Source organism: Myxocyprinus asiaticus, chromosome 9 (genome assembly GCF_019703515.2).
Source record: "Myxocyprinus asiaticus isolate MX2 ecotype Aquarium Trade chromosome 9, UBuf_Myxa_2, whole genome shotgun sequence".
In the NCBI taxonomy this organism is placed as follows: Eukaryota; Metazoa; Chordata; class Actinopteri; order Cypriniformes; family Catostomidae; genus Myxocyprinus; species Myxocyprinus asiaticus.
This window is the reverse complement of record NC_059352.1, coordinates 44,178,760-44,202,107: the sequence shown is the minus strand read 5'-3', so window position 1 is coordinate 44,202,107 and position 23,348 is coordinate 44,178,760. Positions and strand designations below refer to the sequence as shown.

The 23,348-nt window shown below is 36.7% G+C and overlaps 1 protein-coding gene across 1 annotated transcript in view; it reads left to right on the top strand.

Annotated features, from left to right (window-relative positions):
• Positions 1 to 1,561: 1,561 nt before the first annotated feature.
• LOC127446649 (paralemmin-1-like) overlaps positions 1,562 to 23,348 on the top strand; it is a 99,388-nt gene continuing 77,601 nt past the window's right edge. Inside the window, exon 1 of the mRNA XM_051707753.1 lies at positions 1,562 to 1,717. The gene's annotated coding sequence lies outside the window, so the exon portion shown is untranslated. The remainder of the gene's footprint in view (positions 1,718 to 23,348) is intronic.

Here is a 23,348-nt window from a genome sequence, read left to right as displayed (position 1 = left end):
TCCAGCGATCTTTGGAGTTCCACAATTAAAAGGATCGTTCTCGACATAGTAAGAAAAAAACAAAAAAACTTTTATATGTTGAAGTATAAAAGTTCTTCATATTCTACAAACTTTTCCTTCTCTTAGGCCCCTAATTTCAGCCTGTAGTTTTGAATAACTTTGAAAAATAAAGTTTGCAACTTTAACTAGTTTGCGTGGTTATTTCCCTCCTTTCATTAAATCTTTATCAGATGATAAACACAGCAAACAGAAGGGAAACTGAATCAGTGGCAAGAGGCTGAAAGCATGCAACTCTTGCCACGCTGTGGAACAGGTACTGTTCTTATGCGTACCTCACAAATGTTTTCGATCCCTCTGAATAGGACTTCTCCAGAGCATTGCAGCAGAGATCCAAAGTGGGTCGCCATGAGCTTGCACACCCAGATTTATTAATGTCATGTGGACAGTGGCCAAATCAATTTTAAGGAAATGGCAGTGGAATTTTGGAGAGGCATGGATAATTTATACATCTTTAAAAATGGAACAAAACAGAATAATAAAAAATATACAGTGGGGATGAAAAGTCTGAGACTACATTTAAAATGGCAAATTAAACTGATTTCTTTCTTTTTTTTTTTTTTTTTTTTTTTGCATTTTTTAAAAATTGAAATCAAAGAAATATTACAGTATGATCTTTTGAAACCCTGTGAATTTTTGACCTCCTTTGTCCATTGAAGTGGACTAGATGCTCTTTGGAATGTTCTTAAATCAATGCTGGATAACATAATCATCAGGTTTGGCTCAAACTAAGCTAAATTATGCAGATCATTTAAATTCATATTTAAATGATTATACATTAATATGAACATTAACTCATTTAAAATGCTCTTACACTGCAAAAGTTTTCCTTCTTGTAGTATTGCTGTGTAATGCTTACAGAAGAACATGGACAGGCCTATAACTTCCATGTATTAAGCTTAATTTCAATTAACAAACTTGCTACACTTTCTGGACATCAAAGATCCATTCTTGTGATGATGCATCAATCTTGTAAATGGGTCAATAGTTGTTTAACTGCACACCACACGAGCTGTTAAGTCCAAAAACAAATAAAAACAAGTCTTACAGTTTTATTGAGAGAGAGAGAGAGAGAGAGAGAGAGAGAGAGAGAGAGAGAGAGAGAGAGAGAGAGAGAGAGAGAGAGAGAGAGAGAGAGAGAGAGAGAGAGAGAGAGAGAGAGAGAGAGAGAGAGAGAGAGAGAGAGAGAGAGAGAGAGAGACCTCTTACCAGGAGTGGGTTGGCCTCATAAACAGGAACTGAGACAGTCAGGTAACCAGAAACCTCAACTCCCTCTTGACTGGAGTCCCTTTATTTGATGTGCTTGAAATGCGCCGAGGTGGGAGAGGCACAAAGTTTTCAGTGGATGTAGGAACCTCATTTGTAAAACTTTAGGTAAAAACGGCGCTATGTCTTTTGGCACCAGTTTTGAACAAACTGGGTTGCAAAGTTGATTTGAAGCCATTAAATTCCGCCTGACTTCTCAGGTGTTTCGTTCTTCCAGCTGAGAGAACGCGTTAAAGTTTGTCGATTTCATGCATTCGGCGTAGATCATACATCGTAACCAGCGCGGCAAACTCGTGTTTAAATTTTAACCGTCAGTTCCGCTTTCATTTTTTACCCGTTTTCTTTTCATACCCTTTGGGAAGGAAATACATATCAACGGGCCACACTGCATCAGGTAAGACTGTTTTAAAACGATTGAGGGTATTGGTTACTTGAAATACGTTCTTACAGTATTCAGCAGGTGGCTGTTTCATAATTGTTCTGACTACTATTTTCTTCGCGCACTTTCAGCAATAATCGCACGCGGGCCGTTTACGATCAGTCGCACGTGTCTGTTCGCTAATTTATTTAAGCTAAACTTGATTTAAACCAAACTAAAAATATCAATTGGACACACATAGTTTGCACTATGCACTTCTGACTAATAAGCTACTGTGTGTATGAACTTTGAGAACAAATTTTGTTTAAACAAATTACCATAGTAACCATATTTTCCCCCTAAATACCAGTTACTGCAGTTATTGTCTCTACAATATTAAGGGAACTTCTTAAGTCCTCCAAAAATGACAAATATTCTAAAAGCTTCTTGCACCGTTTAAAGTAGACAGTTATTGAGTAGAAACAGTAATTGTTGTCTAACTATGGCATTTTGGAAGAAACTATGTTTATGGGAATTTTTGTAAGGGTTTAATATGCATGAATAACGTTGATCCTTTTTAACATTAATCTCAAAGTAGACTGAAATCACTTGACGTGCCAAGCAGGTGTCTGTTTAAAGTGGGAGTGCGCAAAACCTGGTAGAATACTGTTAATCCCATAACCTACATGAAAATATAACTAAATACATCAGCTTAGTTTTCACAGGCTATCAGATGTCATTTGATGCAAGGATCAGTATGTTAATTTAAGTTGTTTATTCTTTTTTGTATGAATAACCCATAGTAATAGAGAAACAAAAGCATTAAAACCTCTAAATAAGTACATATTCCAAATTCAAGGTAAGACTATGCCTGCAGATACTTTTCAGTATTAGTTGCTAACCCAATTTCATGCTGCAGTCATTTTCAAAACCACACAAACATTTGGACATTGCAAATATTGAAGTACTACAACAAAATGTAGCTTAAAGTTCACACTGAATGGTTGGAAAGACATACACCTGGAGCTTTCTTAAGTCTTTCTCCTACTTGTCTGTGCAAGAACTGCTTACCATTGAAAGACAAAGGTTTTATATGGAACTGATAAATAAATATGAAAGTCCTGGCATAAACTGTAGCAGAGCTGGAAGCCCTTCTTGTCAATGAAGTTCTAACCTGTTTAAGTTTTTTTTTTTTTTTTTTAACCCTCTATTGTGTGAAGATGCCTCAAGGTAACACCCATTTTCTTTACTTTTCAAGCACATTAGGCATTTAAGATGCCAATAAAATGGATAATGAGGGCATGGGACAATTTAAAATGGTGATCGAGACATATAAATTGAATGTAGCCTACATGCACTGGAGAATTGTCTTAAGGAAATCAGTATATATCTTTGTGCGACCCTGCGCACACATGTGTGGACATTGTAGTTTGGCTTTGCTATACGCAATATATAATTTAATTTTAATTTAAACCGACTGAGCTCTGTTCAGGAGACTCTGGGCTGTAAGTACAGGGTTACACTTTCGACAGTCAAAACAACGTGACAAAACAACATGGCGCCAATCACAGTGGACTTTGTCTTTCAGAACAATGCCAACAAATCTACAACTGGATAGAAACCTTAAGTTTTTACATTGAAATCTGTTTGAGTCAAAAGATTAAGGTCTTTAATTTCATCTGATATGCCATTTTAAAAATGTAAGGGATCAATTGCAAAACGCCACGCTGCTAAACACACTGTACACTTATGTGTACAATAGAACAAGGTTTTCATTACAAATCCTGTATTTACTGTGCATGTCTGTAATGTCTCAGAAACATTAATAACCTGGGAAAATAAACAATTAGATTTTTTTACTTTCTATAAATTGGTATTATTTAAAATTTCACAACTTAGTCCTGCTGTCCACAAATGTGAACATACATTTTTAGGAAAACTATTTGCTCATTAGTTTGTTTATTAGGTGCTACTAGTTACAAATCAAAAAGGGAAATGGAAAATTCACACAGCAGTCATGCTCTGGTCTCAAGAGGATATATATTTCATTAAAAAAAAATTTTTTTTTTTTTTCGACCACATTGTTCTTAAGAATTATTCTTTAAATATTTTTTCCAACATTTTTAGCATTCTGACATAGTCACTCAGTGTTAACTACAAATATTTAAATATATAAAGTACCTGTCCTTAATTAATTTCTTTACATTGTCACACAGTGTTGACTTGAGGCAAAAATCAAGCTTTTCATTTTAGTAATAAGGTCCATTTTATGCAAGAAAAGGGAATCAGACATTTTTTTGCTTTCATACTGCATGCAATAGAGGGTTAAGCAAATTCGTCCAGTGCTTTTCACCCATGAAGGGATGAACTCCAAGTGCTGTTGAGGTCCACCTGAGTGAAAAGCAGAGAGAACAAGGTTTAGTCAGAGAAAATAAAGGTGCAGAGAGTCGGCAAGAGAAAATTGTGTTATATAGGTTGCAGAGGGTGTGTGAATGAATAAAAGGGAATTGCAATGGTCTCAGTTGGCCAGTCGGTATCCTGGTTAAGATGCTCTGGAGCGTTCCTAGACCGCTGATGATGGATGTTAAGTTTGCTGAAGGGAAATTCCTCACTGTCATGGAGTCACCATGCTGTCAAACACACACTTACACCAAGAAAAATAGCCTGTCCAGTTTGAAGCATTGCTTTGCTTCTCGATTTAAAGCAAGACTCGCTTTTCGACAAATAGTGATTAACTACTGTTCTCTCTCTCTCTCTCTGGTGATAAAACATTTAATTATTGCGGTTACAACTACTTGAAGTTGGCTTGATGAAAAACTGTTAGAAACTAGACAGACTACACATATAAACTCACTGAGCACTTTATTATGAAGGCCTGTACACCTACTTATTCATGTGAATATCTAATCAGCCAATCATGTGGCAGCAGTGCAATGCATAAAATCATGCAGATACAGGTCAGGAGCTTCAGTTAATGTTCACATCAACCATCAGAATGGGGGAAAAATGTGATCTCATTGATTTCGACATTGGCATGAAGGTTGGTGCCAGACGGGCTGGTTTGAGTATTTCTGTAACTGCTGATCTCCTGGGATTGTCACGCACAACAGTCTCTAGAATTTACACAGAATGGTGCCAAAAACAAAAAACATCCAGTAAGCGTCAGTTCTGCGGACAGAAATGCCTTGTTGATGAAAGAGGTCAACGGAAGATGGCCAGACTGGTTCGAGCTGACAGAAGGGCTACGGTAACTCATGTAACCACTCTGCACAATTGTAGCGAGCAGAATAGCATCTCAGAATTTACAACACATCGAACCTTGAGGCGAGTGGACTGCAACAGCAGAAGACCACATCTGGCATTTTATTAGAACCATAGTGTTCCTAACAAAGTGTTCAGTGAGTGAACAATCTCAGTCAAAAATGTGAACACACCTACCCATTCTTTATTATGATTTTCTATATATTAAAATAATAGTAATTAAAATGTTTAAATAAAACCAATTACATGTGTGGGAATCATCCAGGGAATTAAAAACTAACAAATAAAAACCACCTTATATTTTAGTAGTCAGATTTGGCATTCTTTTAACCAGCTTGATAAGGTGACACCTGAGATGCTTTTTGAACAACACTAAAGGAGTACCCATGTAAGTTGGAAACCAAAATGTTTTGTTTATTCAAATATTAGTTTTGAAAAGACATTCATAGAAAGGAACGGTTTATATTGGCATACAAAACTAATTTCAGGCATTTAAGGATGAGCCTTGAGGTCAAAATGTATTTAAAATCATGAGAAACATAAATTAAGTGTGACCAAACCTGTGACTGCTACTGTATTTCATAAGAAGTAGCGCAATCACCATATTATGCAAATTGAGGTCATTTGCTGCAGGATGGTGCTGCTGCTGGTGAGATGTTTCTGTCTGGGTTTCTCCCAGGCCTTTTCTGTAGGTGTTAGACCTGCATCTGTGCCAGGACTATTTAAGAAAGGACTGGATTAGTCTTTTCAATCTGAAAACGCATCCCAAATGTGTCAGCATAATCGGGGACAAATAACCTGCAAAAACCAGCAAACTCTTGAGACAAACGAATCTAAAAGAGTTTAAACAAATCTACTTGAGAGAGTTGTGCCGTCCTATCCGATGCATTTCATTTTGGATCCTAAATTGTTTATGAATGTTCCCTCCCTTCTAGAAAACTGCCTGAGGCCAAAGGAGCTGTTGCTCTGTGTGTAATTCTACATGGGGTATTTTCCCCATCATCCCTGGCTACTGTCTTATTTATTTGTGCTGTGGGTTGCTTGGACTGTTTCACAACCTCCTGCTGGCTAAAGAATTGGCAAGCTGCAGGAGACATGTTTACTTTTGATGGGGAACTGCTGTGGAGAATCACAGAAGAACAATGGGAGACTGATCTTTGCATGCACACACATACAGTAGTAGGGATGTGCAAAACGTTATATTTCCAAAATCGAAACCAGGCGCGTTGCCTGAACACCTGGTTGACTTATCATTCACAAGGACTGCCCTGCATAATAAGGTTGATTTTGGATTCGCTTGACCCTGATTGGGTACGTTTCTTGAGCCTTAGTTGGACGGGATTCATTTTTCAGACATACAGTAAGCAAGCAACCAGATTGAGCTTTACTACCGCGGGGAATACTGCTGCGTGAAAAATTTTAATTCTCACACATGAGACACGTTTGCAAAATCACCATCAGGAGGCGCAAAGGGCCACTTTTGTCATCATTGTTTAGTAGTGTGAAGAAAGTGAGAGTTATTATGCTTCAGTTGTTAATATTATTATTTGTATTGTATTTTTTACATTTTGATAAGTAGAAGGTGATCTAACAATGCAAAATTAATGGCAGCATTAAAGTTATAGCTTAGTAAGCGCATTAATTGAAGAAAAAATTGCTTGAATGTCGCATAGGGTGGCAGCGTTCATGATAAAGTTTATTCTTCAACTTAATTACATTATACAGTAGCCTACAATAGCGTAAGTGTAGTTCACAATAGGGCTGGGCAATATGTAAAAATTATTTTATCAGTAATCACCTTAAAATATTGTGATATACGATTATATCGTCAACCCCCATGCCGGTGGTCTGTGAATTATTTTGTTTTATTGATTTTGCTTTAATAAATAAATAAGCATAATAAATTCCCTTGTGTTCCCAAAATAATGCTGCCAAATGTGTGTTCTTATCGAATTTGTGTTTGTATTGTGTTTTGGTAATAATGCTGCCTAAAGAAAATAAAATAGAACTCAATTTGAGGTTCAAGGTGAATGTGTCTTGTATTACTTTGATTTAATCACTTTTGTCTTTGTTTCTTTAATACAAATATATCTATTACTGAACCTGCAGAGTTGTATTCACAACTAAACTCGCAGCAACTCCTGAGATGAAAGGAGATAATTTGCAGCATTCTCATAAACAACATTATTCTTCCAAACAGTTTTCAGACGAATCAGAGAAAAAAAAAAAAGAGTGAAAACTCTTTACATGAGCTTGTTCCACATGACAGGCTCATGCTGCACAACTCTGAACAAACAGCTAATCAGACACGAGAATTTACTGCATTTCTTTTGTCTGTTAAAGTGTGTTTCTTCAAGCGCGTTTCTTTGTGACTAACAGCATTTCTTGTCATGTGTCACTCCGAGACGTCTTCCAGGTCGCCCTCCTGTTGCGGGTAGATGAGCAAAATTACCCGTGCATGAAATACATTTGGACGAGGAGCTTGTGAACTGGATTCAGCCTCGATGCCTTTTGCGGGTAGCGGGTGCTAGTTTCACGCCGTGGGCTATGGTTTAATATATTTGGCGACTTCCCAGATTCATGGTTTTGCCATTTGCCAATATTGTCAACCATAGCCTAGTTTCCATCCACTTTCCGCGCTATTTTGTTATCGACAAAGTGAAAATGTGTAAAAAAAAATTAGCGAAATTTGCCGTCTTCTGCCTGTTTACATTCAAATGGCCTTTTATCGATAAAAATGGTGTGCGTGATGACGTCATGCCTAAAAAAACACTGTCGCATTTTGGTTTAGCGCAAAATAAATCTGCCCCGAAGCCATTTCCATTCAGAAATGTGTGTTTATCGCTAATTCGCCTGCCAGATGTCCCTAAGGTTTTTCCTCTGAAGTTTTGGTAAAATGGGGAGAGTATTGAGATAATTCATTGAAATTAACCAGCTTAACTGTCATTTTAATTTCACAAATAAATGCAATCAGAAGATGAGGAATTGCAATCAAAAGGGAGCAGTTGTCCTTCTGACATGACTGTAATATTGGTCCTAATGTTGCGCCTATTGCAAATTGCCATTGGTTCCGACCTGAAAACGAATAGTCACGGCCCTGTTCAAGCTGGAAACCTGCACCAAGTAGTTGGGGAAACTTTCAGTCTTTGTATTAGGACCATCCATCCATGTGTATATGCTGCATGCACAGCTATTAAAGAAAAACTAATGCGGTGTAATATCAGGGTTTACACATGATACGTTCCTGATATTCAGGCTATATAGGCTATATTGAACAATCATCTAATCTAAAGCATCGCCATCACAACCACATTATGTCCCGCATATTTGTCCAGCAACTTTTAACGACCAACTGAACTTGATTTTCATCTAAAATTAATTTTAGCGTCATAATGCAATTTACATTTTCTGAAGAAGCTCAGCAAATGCGATCCGACGTAAAGAGGGTTAGATTTAAAAAATGTAAAAGTTTTAAAAGGTTCAAAAGCTGGTTTTCTGAAAGTGAACTCATTGGACAAATAGTTCTGATAGTTTATAGTCTTGAAGTGTAGAAAATGTCATTCAGCCGACTTTATTCGTCTACAGAATAGGGTACGGCCAATTTAAGTTTGTGTAAAGAAAAGGCATATATAGGTCTAAATATATATAATATATATTTTTAATTGAATGTGTTTTTTGTTTGGTAATTTATTTTATTTAATATAGGGAATTTTGCCAGCATTCTTTCAAAAGCTAAACAATAATTTGATAGAATTGTGCTATATGTTCGTGTTCTGTATTTTTAATTTAAAACATCTTTGTGCACAGAAATTATATATTTTTTTGTATTGTTGGCTAATTCCATGACTGCTGTCTATTATTTTGAATGGTGTGAAAAAGCAACTTTAATAAATAAACGGATGGCTACCGCGATTACATTAATCACAAACAGTGGCCATTAATTTGTTCTCCGTGCACTTGTCCATGTGCATGATACGAGATATTTGTGTTGGTACTCCTGGAAGTGTCATGTTTGCAGTGATCGGATCTTTATGCTGTTAAGATCAATCCATAATCACATACAATAAATTGGCTTTCAAGGATCCTATACCTTGTCGTCATGATTAACACAGGCTAACGATTGGGGCAAATTCTGTCATGTGACACTACATTTTTGCGTTAATGCCAATTTTTTCGACAAAGTGTTTCCAAACCAGTTTTTCGCGACATTTGATGTATCGACATAGAGTTTATGCGTTAGAGTCAAACGGAAAAATATTATGTCGAAACTTGTGAAATTTTAGCGATAATTTGCATTTCCATCAGCTCAATTTTGAAGCGCTAAAACTTTTTTTGCAAAAAATCCTTGGATGAAAACGTAGTGAGTATCGGAATCGGGATCTTTGTAAGACATCGTCGATATTTGATAACATCATCCTAGCGCCCAGCCCTAGTTCACAATAGTGTTAAACATTATTGTATGGGTTTCCTCTACGTCATTCTCCGGTGTTATGGTTTAACTGGGTTTGAATAAACTTGCCACATAATGTTGGCATCCGTGTACAAATGAAAATAAGTGGTATAATTAGCTGGAGCGGCAGAATGACACAAAAAAAAAAAAAAAAAAAAAAAAAACAACTTAGAGGCAGGAGATTCGATCTGGTTCAAAAACAAAATGATCAGTGCAACTTCACACAGCATTATCAGTTTGAACTATTAGGCGGCGATAACAGTAGTGAGCATCTTTATGTTCAAATGAGGTTTCTTTATTCGGTGTGAAATGGTGCATATTATCAAGCAATGTTAACACCATGTTAACTTGTGCATCACGTTCACAATATGATGGTCTTGTCAGATTATGACATTGTATGAAATCTGAGTGCCTCTTTCTCGTCGAAACACTGCTCCCAAATATTATGCGACATTAAAAAATCAATCAGTAATTGAATGAACAACAAACGGCCAGAATTAATAAAGCCCTACTGAGTTTGTTTGTTATTAGTGTAAATATACTTTTTCAATGTACAGTTGTCCTCAAAAGTTTGCATACCCTGGCAGAAATTGTGAAATTTTGGCATTGATTTTGAAAATATGACTGATCATGCAAAAAACTGATAGTGATCATATGAAGCCATTTATTATCACAGTTTTTTTGGCTCCTTTTTAAATCATAATGGTAACAGAAATCACCCAAATGGCCCTGATCAAAAGTTTACATACCCTTGAATGTTTGGCCATGTTACAGACACACAAGGTGACACACACAGGTTTAAATGTCAATTAAAGGTTAATTTCCCACACCTGTGGCTTTTTAAATTGCAATTAGTGTCTGTGTATAAATAGTCAATGAGTTTGTTAGCTCTCACGTGGATGCACTGAGCAGGCTAAATACGGAGCCATGGGGAGCAGAAAAGAACTATCAAAAGACCTGCGTAACAAGGTAATGGTACTTTATAAAGATGGAAAAGGATATAAAAAGATATCCAAAGCCTTGAAAATGCCAGTCAGTACTGTTCAATCACTTATTAAGAAGTAGAAAATTCGGGGATCTCTTGATACCAAGCCAAGGTCAGGTAGACCAAGAAAGATTTCAGCCACAACTGCCAGAAGAATTGTTTGGGATACAAAGAAAAACCCACAGGTAACCTCAGGAGAAATACAGGCTCTGGAAAAAGATGGTGTGGTTGTGGTCGAGTTGCCAGAAAGTAGCCTTTACTGCGCCAATGCCACAAAAAAGCCCGGCTACAATATGCCCGACAACACCTTGACATGCCTCACAGCTTCTGGCACACTGTAATTTGGAGTGACGAGACCAAAATAGAGCTTTATGGTCACAACCATAAAGAGGGGGTCAACAAGGCCTATAGTGAAAAGAATACCATCCCCACTGTGAAGCATGGTGGTGGCTCACTGATGTTTTGGGGGTATGTGAGCTCTAAAGGCATGGGGAATCTTGTGAAAATTGATGGCAAGATGAATGCAGCTTGCTATCAGAAAATACTGGCAGACAATTTGCATTCTTCTACACGAAAGCTGCGCATGGGATGCTCTTGGACTTTCCAGCACGACAATGACCCTAAGCACAAGGCCAAGTTGACCCTCCAGTGGTTACAGCAGAAAAAGGTGAAGGTTCTGGAGTGGCCATCACAGTCTCCTGACCTTAATATCATCGAGCCACTCTGGGGAGATCTCAAACGTGTGGTTCATGCAAGACGACCAAAGACTTGGCATGACCTGTAGGCATTTTTTCCAAGATGAATGGGCAGCTATACCACCTGCAAGAATTTGGGGCCTCATAGACAACTATTACAAAAGACTGCACGCTGTCATTGATGCTAAAGGGGGCAATTCACAGTATTAAGAACTAAGGGTATGCAGACCTTTGAACAGGGGTCATTTAATTTTTTTCATTGTTGCCATGTTTTGCTTTATGATTGTGCCATTCTGTTATAACCTACAGTTGAATATGAATCCCATAAGAAATGAAATGTGTTTTGCCTGCTCACTCATGTTTTCTTTAAAAATAGTACATATATTTCCAATTCTCCAAGGGTATGCAAAATTGAGCACAACTGTATGTTGCTAATGTAATCGATCATGCTCTTGCTTGGCAACATGTGAGTCCCCACTGCACCTTTTCAGCTCAAACAAAGGATTTAAACACCTCCTCCCCCCGTGAAGTTAAGGTGTGAATCGCCTAAGCTCTTGGTGTTTAAAACGTATGACTGTTAAAAAGAAGTTTCTTGAAAAATGTCTTAAAGTGTTAAAAGGGTTCTAAAGTTCTAAATGATGCACTAACTGATTGGAACATGGATCTGTCCTGATGTCCTCTACAGATAAAATAACCATAGTATCACCATGGTATTTTGTAGTAAAATAATTGTAACCGCAAAATTAAAAGTTGTTACTATATTAACACCATATTACTGTAGTAACACCATTGTTAATGTTATCAAATCTATGTTTTCAATATGCGGTCTAATGATGCTCGCTAATAAAGTCTGTACATATGTATTAAAATACTCACAAATTATTTCTAATGAAATGTGAATGAATAAATGCAAACAAATAACTCTCCAATGCACGGATGTCCTTGTGAACGCTGAATGTTGCAGTAAAGTCTTTATCATGCATCTCCATTGCAACGTTTACCCAGAAAATAAATCCATGTGGTTCTTCTTTCTCCTCTTTTGTTTTCTTTTTATGGCGGTTGGCAAAACCAAGCTTAACTTGCCCTTACTGCCTCCAACTGAATGGTCGTTACGATGGGAGAAATAGCTCTGAGGCATTCAGCTCTGGCCTGTTGAAATTCTATGGTTATAGCGCCCCTTAGTTTTGAGCTGCTAATGACTCATTCACGCGGTGATCGTGGTGGTAGAAAGCCTATTATTAATGGAGACCCACTGTATGTCTATAGAGTAAATTTTACTGTACATGTCTGTAAAGTTTACTGCCAATTTGAAAGGGATAAGCAATGTCTGTATTTGCGAGATTGGTGTGCCTTCACTGATGCGTTGTCATAATGTTGAAATAGCCCTGTGCATTGTACGTAATGTATTAGGGTTGGGCGATCTTCTCCATTGTCAGATTTGGGGGTGTTCACGTTTAAACCAGTGAACAATGGTATTACCGCTGGTTGGATACAAGTTGGTACTATGGGGTTATTTTCGTTAAGCAGGATTAGGGTTAAGCCTACACAATAAAGCAAGACACCTTGATTTCAAACTTTGAACTTTATTTTTTATTTATTTTAACAAAAAATTCAATGAAACTGGAAAAAATTAAGTGCAATTAAAATGTGTGTTGTTCAACTTTTTGAAAGATGGCTTTACAACAGTTGTGAAGAGCAACATCTCTTTGGCAAAGAATCGACTTCACCTGCGCATTCTCTACCGGTCGGGTATTTTGTTGTCTGGGAAAATACATTGTGTGTGAATACATTCGTTTTGTTCCCTCCTTCACGATATATATATATATATATATATAAAATCACAATATCCAATTACATGGATCTATAAAGGGATCGGTGAGGGCTGAGGGATCGGTGAATATTCTTGCTATAGTGATTTTGCATTGAAAATTAATTTATTTAAATAATGAAAAACTTATCAAATACATTTCTAAATTCAAATTGCACTCCAAACTAAACGAAAAAGGAATTAAAATAACAAAGTGATCCAAAAAATAATATATATATATATAAGTAACCACCTTTCCATTTACCGTCAGGCGAGGATCCGTCTAAACATGCAGGCGGAAAAGTACTTACACAAATGAAGACAAAAAAACAATTATAAATGTAAAAATAATAATTATAATAATGATAATCACTGAAATATAAATCATGGTTCGAGGTGAACGTGTTTTTGTATTATTTTATGTTTTAATCACAGAAGTTTAGGCTGCAGAGTTGTGGTCACAATGAACTGCTCTGTGGTAATAAAACAAACTGAACTCAGCACCTCCTGAGCTGAGATATCTGAGGTCATGTGCAGCACTCATAGATGATACTGTTCTTGAAAAAATAAAATTCAGAAGACAGAAACAAAGAAAGAGTGAGAACCTTTTACATGCGCGTGTTCCACGAGCCTGCACGCCTCGGTAGAAATAGCGTGTCATACATGCGCATAGACGGCTTTTCTGTCATCTGTTCTTAATAATATAATAAAGTGTGTTTCTTCAAGCGCGTGTCTGTGTGCCGCGGGGCAAATTATTTGTAATGTTAATTTGATGATAATAATAATAGCCTAATAAAAATAATAATAATTTAAAACATTAATGGGAAAACAAGCCAAATATCATCTAGACATCATCAAAGGCATCAGCTATTGGCGACCACTCTGACCATCGTCGATCCCCGAGATTATCGTCTATCGGCACAATCCTATAATGTAATAACCTAGTACGTAATAGAGGGTTAAATTTGATCCTTAAATTTAAACAAATCTATAACAGTATTTATTTAGCTGATTACTTCAGCAGTAATTAGGTTATTAAATATTAGCATTACTGGGTAGGAATGTCGCGATTATACGGTTTCACTATTGACCGCGGAAAAAAATGGCACAGTTAATTTAAACGGAAGAATTTAGAATCTATGGTTAAAAACCATGAAATGTTTTATGTACAAAATATTATATATACTGTATGTATGTGTGTGTGTGTGTGTGTGTGTGTGTGTATGTGTGTATATATATATATATATATATATAATATATATATGAGAACATTTGATTTCAAAACATTAGCTTCCACTCTTTTGGGAAGGCTTTCCACTATACTGTATGTAGTAACATGGCTGCAGGGATTTGCTCTCATTCAGACACAAGGCTATCAGTGAGGTCAGGAACTGATGTTGGTCGATGGGGCCTGACTTACAGTTGCTGTTCCAGTTCACCCCCAAAGTGATCAGTGGGGTTCAGGTCTGGGCTTTGTGCAGGCCAGTCAATTTCTTCCACACCAGACACAGTAAACCATTTCGTTATGGTCTTCACTTTGTTCACAGGGGCATTGTCATGCTGGAACAGAAAAGGGCTATCCCCAAACAGTTGCCACAAATTTGGAAGCACACAAAGCCCAAGCCCAAGTTACATAAAGAAACATTAAGATTTTTCTTGACTGGATTTAATGGAGTAACCAAATTCGTTAGAAGGGGGTGTCCACAAACTTTTGGCCATATAGTGTATATATATGTGTGTGTGTGTGTGTGTGTGTGTGTGTGTGTGTGTGTATTAGAGCTGTCACGATTATGAAATTTGTCTGATGATTAATTGTCAAACAAATAATTGCAATTATGACGATTAAATGTCTGTTTTAGGGCTGTGGCGATTAATTGTCTCGTTAAGGGCTTTCACAATTAATTGTCATGTAAATTGTCATTCATTTTTAAGGTGTACTTATTTTCTGAATGTGTACTTCATACACCTTAATTCATTTTTACATATTTACATATATAAATAAAAAAATAAAATAGGAATAAGCTTTGATTTCCTTTTAAGGCTTTAAAAACTTATGAATGACATGAAAAATATTGTTTTAAATATCAAAATATTTCTAAATGCTTAAAAATATGTCTCTTTTTGGTTAACTTTAGTTTTGGTCAATTTTATATTTACACTTGTTTTTTGAATTCTTATATTGTATCATTTTTTTAAATAAAAATAAAATATACATTTTATATATATTTATATAATATTTTATTATATAATGCAATAGTAAAATATTTCTTTCCTAATTCCTTCACTTTCACACGCTATTTTAATCATTATATGTCATGGAGCAAAACCTTTGAGATTTCGTTTCATCATTTTATCACTCCACAGAAATAGAGTAAGCGTTCGTCTCCTCCTTTTTGACACTGCATGTCATAAACGCAGCGTGTATGAACCAGGAACATTTGCCATTTTACGATTGTTTAAAGTGAAACCAGAGTGCTTTGCGTTCACTATCAAAGTTTATACTTGTTCATTTATATTTCCGCGGGAGTTTGGCGCAAGCCTCTGCTGACAGTATGCATCAGAGGGCTTCACGTGCTCTTTAGGACAAGAGCTTATATATATATATATATGTATATGTGTATTAGTATAGAAATATAAAGTATAGAAAGTTTTTCGGTGTAAGTTTAAAACCCAAAGTATACTTCGGACAGACCTTTATACCTGAAAGAGCAAAACAATCTGTTGGATGACATGAGCTACATGTTGCGCTTCCAAAACTCTTACAGTTATGCAACTTTGAAGTGACTCCAAGCACTCTAGTTACATTTAAGCGCATCATTCTACGCCCAGGATGTGCATAAGCGGTGTTGTGCCCTATATTGAAGCATCTCTTCTTATTATATACTTCCTATTTATTTGTTGTGTATTTATCAGTTTTCCTATTGAATGGCTGCGCTTCCTCAGACAGTAATCTAACCATCAAAAACTCACACCGTGGCATCCCTGTTATAGGGCATTTATCTATTGGGACTTGGGAGATGCATATGCTAGGCTAGGCTAGCTATTGCATAATAAATCTTACCAAAAGTTGCTACAAGCCTTAATCCTTTAAGAAGTGGTTTGCGTTTTCTTGATGTTTTCATATTGCATCTTCCACACAATACTGCCACTTGATGAACTTGGGGTAAAAGGTTAAAAAAATTACCACATCCAGGATTGCCTCTTAAAACAGTGCAAAATATTTTCATGTCATGGATGCTATGTTAGTCTCATATAGAAACTGTTTGTTACTTATAACAGTTCCTCACTGTAGGTGAAGGGTGAAGTCAAAATCTTTTAGTTGTAATCAATCTGTATTTATCTTAATTTCATTGCAAAAATTTGCAGTGGTTTGTCATTGCATCCCCACTGGACACGCTGTCACTCAGAGCATATTATTACCTCATGAAAGAAAAGCTGCCTGGCCTTAGGAAGCTAACACACCCTTATCAACCGCCTGCAGGTAATAAATGTGAAGTTTACTAAGCAGATCTGTCGACATACGCTTTTTCTGGCAGCTCAGTGGCCCTCCAGAGAGGTCTCGCTCTGTGCTGTGTTGTTTTCATTTTATAAGTGAGAAGATCTTGGTGAATTAGACCCAATTTAACTAACGCTGCGTCCGAATATTCATACTTCCCTACTATATAGTATGTCAAAAACAGTATTCCAATGGAGAAGTATGTCTGAATCCTCAGTATTCATAAAACAGTAAGCGAGGAATTCCCGGATGACCTACTCTTTCTGGTGAGATTCTGAAGTGCGGAGTGACTGGACACTTCCCATACGATCCCATAATGCCTCGGGAGCTGAGGAGACCTCACGTTCAAAATGCTGGATTTAAAAGAACGGCCCACGAATTGAAAGGCTCTTTTTAACTGTAAGTGATAAATATACTAAGAACATTGTGCTTAAATGATGCTTGTTTAACAAAACCAGAGTTGATTATTTTTGCGGTTGTTGCTGTTATGTCATGTATTTAGGTCACGGGACAATACCCACATTCCCGGATGAAGTATGTTCGGAATATATTTGTACTACTTGCATGTATATCTAAAGAACATACTGTACAATTGTACCGGCCGAGAAGTGTGTCCTTCATCAAATACAGTACATTCTGTGACGGTACGTGATTTTGGACGCAGGGAAAACCTTTGTGCTGTTCTATTACGGCCCTGGATATCGGTAATGCCTTTGAAAATCCCATATTGTTCAATCACATGTTTATACATTAGATTACCTTCTCTAGGGATTAAACCTTCAACCTTTGGGATCATCAACCACTAAGCTACCACCATACACAGTCCAGGCACAATTATCCAATAACCTTAACCTATAAAAATGTATCAATCGTAGATATCGTATCTTGAATTCGAAACTTTTTCACAGTAAGCCACATGAAGTGTCATTAAACCCAACAGATGCTCCGATACCTGCAGAGCGTGAAGGATATGAGGTCGCAGCTCTTCCGTCAGCTCTGCCGTATGGAGCTGAGAATTAGTAATGAACACTGAATTTCAATGAATATTTTGAAACCAGGCATGCTGTTAGTTCGTTGCCTGATTAATGTCTTCTGCCTGCATGAAGGGCAGTTAGGGATGCTTGTAATTTATTTATGAATAGCAGTAAGATATGATTTATATTCAGCTGCTTCTGTTAGACATGTTCAAATTGCTTGAATTTAATTCCCTAAAATGTTTCAGACGAGCCTTTAATTAGGAGATGGCAATATAGCTTAGCAAACTATCTCAATGTTTTTAGCTTTCAATATATATTTTAATATTTGTGTATTTGCTCCTGGCTTAAAAGATGATTTTCTTCAGAATCAGAATGAGATTTATTGCCAAGTATGCTTACACATACAATGAATTTGTCTTGGTGACAGGAGCTTCCAGTGTACAACAATACAAAAACTGCAGCAAGACATAGATAATAATAAAAAATAGTTATACACATACGTACATACATACATACATATACACATATGTAGTGCAATCTAATACAAATCTGTTATCTGTTATGTACAGTGCAGTCAGAACCATAATTTCAACCAAACAGCAATTGTCATTTAGATTCAGGATGGGTTGAAATGGTTATCTCATGATTCGATGTCGATGCGATACGAGTTTCTTGATTCGATATAATAAAACTTAAAAGACAAAGTATGACAGAAAATTGTTTACATTTTAGAAAAAGTTTGAGCAAAATGCACATTATAATTTCTCATCAGAATAAAGTTCTCCAATACACAATATATGTAAATGCTCAAAGTTCAAATAATAATTTCTCCTTTGTCTTTCTCTATAAGAAAAGATCACAAACAAACCTTCAAAAATAGTTGGATACATTCAAGCTGATCAGGTGCAGGACAAACCATAGAACTGAATGGTACCTGTCCTGAAAAGGTATGTGAAAGTTGGTGTATATATATTTATTTGTGTGTGTGTGTGTGTGTGTGTATATACACACACACACACATACATATATACACACCCACTCTCACATACCTTTTCAGGACAGGTTCCGTTCAGTTCTATATATATATATATATATATATATATATATATACACACACACACTACCGGTAAAAAGTTTTGAAACACTTTTTCATTATTATTATTTATTTATTTATTTTTTTACATTTTAGAATAATAGTAAAGTCATCAAAACTATGGAATAACATAAATGAAACTATAGGAATTATGTTGTGACTAAACAAAATCCAAAATAAGTCAAAACTGTGTGATATTTTTGCATCTTCAAATTATTCACCCTTTACCTAGAATTTTCAGACATGTACTCTTGACATTTTCTCAACCAACTTCTTGAGGTATCACCCTGGGATGCTTTTTAAACAGTATTGAAGGAGTTCCCATCTATGTTGGGCACTTATTGGCTGCTTTTCTTTATTATTTGGTCCAAGTCATCAATTTCAAAAACATTTTTTAAAATTTATTTATTTTTATTAAATTTTAGATTTATAATTAAATAAATTAATATGGTGGCACAATTATATTTTTGTCTACAAAACTCATTTCAAACATTTAAGCATACGCCTTCAGATCAAAAGATTTTTAAGATCATGAGAAACATTTCAGTCAAGAGTTTCAAAAGTTTTGACCGGTAGTGTGAATATATATATATATATATATATATATATGAGTTTACATTCATGTGTATTAAAAGCGCTAAAATGGTACTCTCTTTTTAAGAGTTCAATGAGTGTGTGTTCCGATTCACCGAACATTAACAGCGAGGAGTCTCATGGTTTCATTACCACATTTGTGCTCTGTGTGATTAAATTAATGTTTCTTTTTACTTTTTGATCAACAGTTGACTGTAAAGAACAGAAAACTTGAAGCAATCTCATACCAGCCAGCTTTTCTAAAGACCTGAGAACCAAATGATGATCTTATGGATAGCATTAATACATAACCAGCCCACAAACGCACGCAGCACATTGCAGTCTTTGCTTACGACGAGGCTGGAGCTGTTGTGAAAGTCTGATGCAGATGAATGAAAAACAAGCGAGTAAAATATAATATATCCATGTTTTGAATCACAAAACACTAAGCAGTAAGAATAAAAAACACTTAACTCAATGTGTATATCCCAAGAAACCTCCAGCTGCACAAAAAAAGCATTTGATTGGACAAGGTTTCTCAGCCTGTATGTGACGTCATGTAGGAGTCTTTTTAGCCAGAAGAGAGAGACTGCAGATTTTAAATGTTTATCTTTTGAAAACGGATTTTGTCAACATTTTGCAAGTACACTAGCATATACAGTAGATGACCTTAAAGCTAGATAAAGATATGGACTCAAAGCAGCAAAACTTTAATATTGATTTTGTGTGTATACATTTCTAAAAGGTTATTTCAAGCACCTTAACCACTTTAAGGGCCTTGTGCGAACCCTGTAAACGGTGTAGAAAAAAGTGAAAGAGATTTGATGGGTCATTTCTTTTATGATCACTTGGATGGAAAACAATGTTGCAAATTTCAAAATGTCAAGTTTTGCCTCTGTGGTTGTCATTACACTACATAGTAATAAATAACAATATTCATATAAATATATATTTTTATTACAACTTTTTGGTACATGTAAAATGCCACGCAGAAACTTCAGTGAACTTTTTCGAGTGATGACACAAATAAGTTATGAGTTGATTCAAGGAAATGGAGAGTTTAAACTAATGTGCAGAAATGAGCTGATCTTACTATCTTTACATTTTTCTTTCTACTTAAGTTTAAATTAGACGCTATTAAAACATCTGTCTTATTGCTTTCATATGCAAGTTGCGAGACAAAAAAGAATTGTGAAACTAGTCTAATGGCACGGTCTTTAGGAAACTTAAAGCACATTAAGATCATCACAATATTTACGATGTTGCTTAATTTTATTTCACAGGTGAAATCACCACGTATATGTCGTGAATACTCAATATATAGCCCAACTCTACCTTTTGTCTAACTCTCTTGCATGCTTTGTTTTTATTTGTTTTCTTTCAATAACAGCATTTTTTTTATTTTTTATATTGCCTGCTAATCTGCTTAATATCCCAAACAACTCTGATTTTCTTGCCAGGAACAACAACTCTCACGTGTCTAATCTTTCCTCACCAATTATCTGCTTATTTGATTAATTCTGCTGCTTTATTGACTTGAGTGTTTGGAATTCCGTCAATGTTGTCTGACCTTTTCAGCACCTCTTTATCCTCATTATCTTGTTGACCTGTTACAAAGGTTTGCAGGATACCCCTGTAACATGAGCTGAGATGTTGTCTCACATTTCACATACCTAGTAAGTTCACGAGGTGTGTGATTAAACAGGGCAGTAGTGTGTTTTTAAAGACTTTACACACTGGCCATGTTTATGTGCAACAAAATAATCAGTTTAGAATCTGACTGATAGCTCAATCGGATTGAAAAGACTTCATGTAAACACAAAAATGACCCAATTGAGCTGGATCCAAATGAAATTTCCATCTGATTGAAGGGGGTGGTGTAGACCTGAAATAATCTGATTAAGATAAAAAATATTAGCCATGTAAATAAAGGTAAAGATGCAAGAGAGTTTCTTTTTTTATAAAAAACATAGATCTGTAAATAGAAAATGTAATTTCAGACTGGAACCTGTCTCCCTCTTTATCAGACAAATGAGGTGTTAAAGGTGTTAAATCAGGTCTTTATCAGTTGTTAAAATGAGGCCTTGTTATTAAAATTGTATAATCATATTTTGAGTCACTTTGTGTAGAATATGGCTGGTGTCTCAATGGTTTCTGACCAGTCATATGTCATTTCTAAGGGTGACTCATCTCAAGGGCAGCAGAGAAGCATGTGTGTTAAACATTAGACATTTTAATCCACTGAGACAAAACAATGACTCAATCATTTTAGAAGCTAAAGGGCAGATAGGCTGTTTTGATAGGCTGACAAAGCTAAATTGACTATTAAAGGTGCTGTAAGGTAATTTGTTTTTGGATTACCCCTAAAATGTGTGTAACCTGACAGCGCTTTTTTAGCCAGTCGCAAAACTAGCCAACCAAAAATACTCTCTGCAAATCCTTTTGCGCATTTGGATTTGCTGACATGTTTTTGGAGGACAGGGTTTTGATAAGAGGGCATGTGATTTGAAGTTTGCATAATGTCTAAAAACACTTAGAGCAACTTTAACACAAAAGTAGATTAGAGCAGCACATGCACATATATGTAGCCTACGTGAACTGATGACCCAAAACATTATGACCACTCACAGGTGAAGCAAATAACGTTGATCATCTCCTAACAAGGCCTCATGTCAAGGTCTGGGTAGATTAGATGGTAAGAGAACAATCAGTTCTCAAAGTCAAAGTGTTGAATGCAGGAGAAATGGTAAGGAGTAAAAACTTGCGCGACTTTGACATGGTCTAAATTGTTATGGCCAGGCAACTGGGTTAGAGCATCTCTGAAACAGCAAGGCTTGTGGGGTGCTCCCGGTCAGCAGTGGTGAGTACCTACCGACAGTGGTCCATGGACGGACAAACCACAAACCGGCAACAGAGTGTTGGGTAAACAAGGCTTATCGATGCATGAGGGCAACGAATGCTATTTTGTCAGGTCCGAACCAACAGAAGGTCTACTGTGGCACAAGTCACAGAAAATGTTAATGATAGTTACAGGAGGAATGTGTCACAACACATAGTGCATCGCACCCTGCTGCGTATGGGTCTGCGTAGCCGCAGACCGGTCAGAGTGCCCATGATGACCCCTGTCGACCATCAAAAGCGCCTTCACTGGGCACGCGAGTGTCAGAACTGGACCTTGGAGCAGTGAAAGAAGGTTGCCTGGTCCGATGAGTCCCGTTTTCTTTTACATCACATGGGTGGCCATGTACGTGGGCGCCGTTTACCTGGGCAAGTGATGGCACCAGGATGCGCTGTTGGAAGCCGACAAGCCGGTGGAGGGAGTGTGATGTGGCAAAGTTCTGCTGGGAAACCCGGGATCCGGTTATTCGTGTGGATGTCAATTTGACACGTGCCACCTACCTAAACCTCATTGCAGACCAGGTACACCCCTTCATGACAATGGTGTTCCCTGATGGCAGTGGCCTCTTTCAGCAGGATAATGCGTCCTGCTAGACTGAACACATTATTCAGAAATGGCTTGAGGAACATGATGAAGAGTTCAAGGTGTTGGCCTGGCCTCCAAATTCCCCAGATCTTAATCCGATTGAGCGTCTGTGGGATGTGCTGGACCGACAAGTCCGATCCACAGCGGCTCTACCTCGCAACTTAAAGGACTTGAAGGATCTGCTGCTAATGTCTTGGTGCCAGATACCACAGAACATCTTCAGGAGTCTTGTAGAGTCCATGCCTCAGCATGCTGATACCAAATTAACTTTATTGAGACCAACATCGTGCGGTAATTGTTGTTAAAAACACCAGCAGCAAAATAGCGCCCTCAGTTGACAACTGTTTTGAACAACATGGCTTAAAAATGGCAGTAAGTCTCAATAATTCGCTGCAAATACAGAACTATGAGAACATGTAAAATGATTGACAGGTCGAAAGCGTCATTGTCACATTTTTGTTTGCTGTTTACAGTGTCCAGAGCTGTCACAGAGACATTTGAGATGTCTTAATACACTTATTTCAGTAAATCTCTCAGGGAGAAGGAACATTTTGTGTACCTTTCTGTGAAAAAAAAAAAAAAAAACCGCTTGCAGCGCTTTTAATTAGTATCCTAAAAATGCATAAATACAGTATTTGGCTATTGGTAATTATTAATCAGCTAAAAAAGGAAATTTGTTTCAGAGGCAAGTTAGGTATTACATTTTGATGAAAAATACAAAAAATATTTTTCCTTTGGATTAATGTGCTAATGAATCATTCATGACAAGACCAGGAAACTGTATTAAGAGAGAGGTGTTTTCAGACCTGTAGCTCGTTTAAATTGTTCCGAAAACAGAGGCTAAAT